Source organism: Bison bison, unplaced genomic scaffold (genome assembly GCF_000754665.1).
Source record: "Bison bison bison isolate TAMUID 2011002044 unplaced genomic scaffold, Bison_UMD1.0 scf7180017864289, whole genome shotgun sequence".
Taxonomy (NCBI): Eukaryota; Metazoa; Chordata; class Mammalia; order Artiodactyla; family Bovidae; genus Bison; species Bison bison.
In genome coordinates this window covers 14,775,968-14,780,970 of record NW_011494861.1, presented here as the reverse complement: position 1 = coordinate 14,780,970, position 5,003 = coordinate 14,775,968, and positions in this window count along the sequence as shown.

Here is a 5,003-nt window from a genome sequence, read left to right as displayed (position 1 = left end):
CTGGAGTTTCAGCTTCAGCATCATTCCTTCCAAAGAAATCCCAGGGCTGATTTCCTTTAGAATGGACTGGTTGGATCTCCTTGCAGTCCAAGGGACTCTCAAGAGTCTTCTCCAACACCACAGTTCAAAAGCATCAATTCTTTGGTGCTCAGCTTTCTTCAAAGTCCAACTCTCGCATCCATACATGACTACTGGAAAAACCATAGCCTTGACTAGATGGACCTTTGTTGACAAAGTAATGTCTCTGCTTTTCAATATGCTATCTAGTTTGGTCATAACTTTTCTTCCAAGGAGTAAGCGTCTTTTAATTTCATGGCTGTAATCACCATCTGCTGTGATTTTGGAGCCCCCCAAAATAAAGTCTGACACTGTTTCCACTGTTTCCCCCGTCTATTTCCCATGAAGTGATGTTTGAGTAGAGACCCTCAGATCTTCTTCTGAGCTGTGTTTGTGATCTGCTGTGTGAGTTAGGTGTGACTGGAGCACTCCCACTGAGAGGGAAGCCACCACGTCTTCCTCCTCTGGAGCTGTTTACCTGTGAGTGTACTCTGCTGCATCACTTTTCATCCATTGGCTAACTCAGAAATTACACTGCTATTGGAACAGCTTTCAGCCCCACCTTAATTAGGGGAATGCTGGCAACTGGTCCTGGTGTATCTCAGGTGTTGTTTTCACCAAGCCACCTGCTTAAAGTCAGGTCCCAGAACTTCAGGAATCATTCACCTGAATCATCCCCCTACTGTGGGAGCTAAGGTGGCAGCTGTGATTCTGTCCTGGGCCAATCCCAATGGGTATGTGCCGAAAGCCTACAGCTGCTAAAGCTAGACCTGTCTCAGCTACAGGAGTGCTCATTCATTCTGATGTTCCACAGGCACTGAGTTTACAAAGCTGGCAACTGGGGTGTAAATCCATGAATAACATCACAAGGAGAGGTTTCAGCTCTTCTTCCTTTGTTGCACAACTCCTGGGGCTCAGCTGTGGCTTCAGCCCCACCTCTCTGTGTCGTCCTCCCACCGGTGTCTGCTGCAGAGGCTGATGGAGCAGTTGTTCACGTGTACTTCCCAGGTGGGCAGGGGCACACCTACAGCAGACATGCCCTCAGGCTGGGGCAGGAAGCACTGCCGCGTGGACCGTCAGTGTACATCTCACTCTGTCCTGCCTGCCACAGATGTGCTTCTGCACTATCCTCTGAGCCTCCGAGGCTCCCCTCCTGTCCTAGCTGGTCTCCCAACCATCGAGGGGTCTTTCCCAGGTGTGGGACCCTCTCCTCTCCTTCCACTCCTTCATCCCATGGATGTAGGTCCCATTCTGTTTTCTCTTTTCTTTTATCTTTCTTTCAAACTACCTGCTTGCCAGGGTATCTTTCTAGTTCTTTTAAGTGCTCAAGGTATTCTACTAGTGTTCAGCAGGTGCTCTGTGAGAACTGTTTTATTTGCAGATGTATTCTTGATGTACTTGTGGGGAGAGGTGTGCTCCATATCCCCTTATTCTGCCACTTTGATTCCACATCGAAAGGTTTTAGAGGCCTTTTAATTTGGTTAATGGCTGCTACTGCTGCTAAGTCACTTCAGTCGTGTCCGACTCTGTGTGACCCCATAAATGGCAGCCCACCCGGCTCCCCTGTCCCTGGGATTCTCCAAGCAAGAACACTGGAGTGGGTTGCCATTTCCTTCTCCAATGCATGAAAGTGAAAAGTGAAAGTGAAGTCACTCAGTTGTGTCCAACTCTTAGCGACCCCATGGACCGCAGCCTACCAGGCTCCTCCGTCCATGGGATTTTCCAGGCAAGAGTACTGGAGTGGGGTGCCATTGCCTTCTCCGTGGTTAATGGCTAGCCTATTATTATTTGTCTCACTTGACTGTTTCCCCACTTTCTCTTATTTTCTTTTTCTTTTTTTATTAGAATTACTTCACTGTGGTTTATTAAATAATAGTCACTCCCAATGAACAAACAGGATTTATTAGGCATTTAATTTTCATACAGTTTTCAAGGACAGTGCTGGTGAAACCCCAACAGCCTAGGAGGCAGTTCCTGAGATCTAAAATCTACTCTGCACTTCTCCTTGGATTACTACACAACCTCTGGTAACAGCCTGAATGGTTTTCAAATGTGTTCCAAAAGCATCTTTACAGGCTCCCAGAAATAGTTAGTTCCTTTACCTATCAGTTATCATCCAGAGTCTACTATGACCTCAAAAGACAGGGACCTCCTCTCCTCCTGCTATCTTCCCATTTACTCACTGGTAGAAAATAAACCATTGAAAACCAAAAATAAAGAAAAAATCAAGAAAAACTTCCTTTTAAAACTCATGTCATTTTATATAATAGTTGTAGTCAGTTATGAGAGAAAGGAGATAGAGGACAAAGGAAAAAGACAAAGCCACCAACCATACAATGACACTCAAGTGAGAGGAGCATAAAAATGACATAGGTAATGGCAGAATCTTTGCAATAGCTGGTAGCATTAAAAGCATGGTCACTGGAGATATTTGAAATTTACATTTCACCCTGAAGATCAGAGTCTGGATCAATTCTCTTTGATCTACAGATCAAATTCTCTTGTCAATTCTCTTATCTGCCCATGCATCCACCCTCAAAGGATCTAGCTTCAAAGCCTTACTGAATGAAAACAAAATCAAGTGCCCTCTGGCACTTCTTCTAGTGTTCAGACTCCTGCCAAACTAAGCTTGTGTATGTGTGTGTGTGTGTGTGTGTGTGTGTGTGTGTTAGTCACTCAATCATGTCTAACTCTTTGCGACCCATGAACTATAGCCCACCAAACTTCTTTATCCATGGAATTCTCCAGGCAAGAATAATGGAGTGAGTTGCCATTCCCTTCTCCAGGGGATCTTCCCAACCCAGGGATTGAACTCTGGGTTCAATAGGAAAACAACCCTTCGGTAGGAAACATGTTCAGTAGTTCAAAGGGCATTTGGGGAAAGAAGAGTTGACTATCAACCATCTCTGACTAGCCCTTAGGCCTAAAAAAATTGCTTTGGACAAGATTTCCTCATATTTCCAAATAGCAAAACTGCCAAGAAACAAGGTGGATAAGAAAATTATGTGGTAGATAAAATTGGAAACAATTTCATAACATGAAACAACATTAATTAAAAATTTTTTTTTCAACTTTAATTGTTTAAAACAATGATATTGCTCCTCCCTGGTAGTTCCTTATTTTGCTTATTATAGTTTTACAATTTATTTCATACTGCAATAACAACCAGAGAAGGCAATGGCAAGCCACTCCAGTACTTTTGCCTGGAAAATCCCATGGACAGAGGAGCCTGGTAGGCTGCAGTCCATGGGGTCGCTAAGAGTCGAGCACGATTGAGAGACTTCACTTTCACTTTTCACTTTCACGCATTGGAGAAGGAAATGGCAAGCCACTCCAGTGTTCTTGCCTGGAGAATCCCAGGGACAGAGGAGCCTAGTGGGCTTCGGTCTATGGGGTCGCACAGAGTCGGACACGACTGAAGCGACTTAGCAGCAGCAGCAACAGCACAATAACAACAAAATGCTATGCTTTTAGTGGTTCTGATTCTCATTAACTCATCTTCATTGGGCAAAAAGTAAACTACACAACAATCTAAATGGCAATTCTTATCAGTGTTTAATCTTAATTTGACTCAAGAAAATTCAAATTCCATTAGAAATGGAAATGATTCCACCACTTGCTATTAGTATTATTTTTAACAAACTATCATAAATTGTATACAAGCTAAAAAATGCATACTGTGAGAAAATCCTGCTCAAATTTGTACTCTCCACCTCCCGGGTCACAAAAGACAGTGTGGAGACTGGAGACATTTTTATCTCTGTCCATTTGAATAAAAGCAGGCATGTTATGAGTGGGAAAGCATATGAAGTCAGATTGCCTTTGTGTCCACATGGAGTCAGGTCCTTCAACTTCAGGTGCCATCCCAAATCCCCGTGGACCCATAAGCCACACTGGAGGTCAGGTACTTCCCAATGCTTTTAGGAATTTCCACTTCTTACTCTTCTTCTTCAGCAATGATGTCTTTGGGTTCTAAATAAAGAAACCCTGGTCAAGCTGGGTCACATCAATATCCAAGCCAAACCAAGAAAAAAGCAGCCGCTTCTTCCTGAGTTGACGCGCTGAAGTGAGGCCAAGGCAGCCCCCCTCTGAGAGCCGGTCCGGTCCCCACTTACGTCTTACTTGAAGGGGAGGCCCAGGCCGAGGCCCCAACGACAGGAGCTGAAGCGCTGCTCGCCCTGAGCTGCCCATCGGGGCCACCGGACACCGACTCCCCGGCGACCAAGTGGAAGTGGCGGCGGCCCTACCCTGGTGCCGAGCAGAGCCGGTCCATCCACAGCGGCCTCCGCTGCCACCTGAGCCAGCCTCTCAGCGCCCGTTGCCTCCTTGCCAACTCCATGGCAGACCAGCTGGAGCGGAACAACTTCTGCAGGCCACCTTTCCCCTCCTCTTATTTTCTGATTAAATTCATCATTGAGACTCAGGGAACGCCTAGGAGGCTAAATGTTTTCTACAAATAAGAGGCAAAAGGAGAACATGGGGGTATCTGCCCAGGGAAGGACCTATAGGTTCCTGCATAGTTACACTTTGATGTATAATTTACTGTTCAAATGTATTGAGCACAGTGCTATTTCTTCCCTATTCACTTTATGTTATTGGTAGACAGCTAATGTTGAATTTTCTCAAATTAGCATTGCAGTAGGAAATAACATTTGGGTATAGGTGACTCAGACGTTAAAGAACCACCTGTAATGTGGGAGACCTGGGTTGAATCCCTGGGTTGTGAAGATCCCCTGGAGAAGGGAATGGCTACCACTCCAGTATTCTGGCCTGGAGAATTCCATGGACAGAGGAGCCTCACGGGCTACAGTCCACGGGGTCACAAAGAGTGGGACACAACTCTTTTGTAAACTGATGTTAATTATTTTTATGCATCCAAGTTAGATGCATTTAGTTTCACACCAGGCTTTTTGTTCAGTTGTGGAAATCACAGAACGATAGAGACA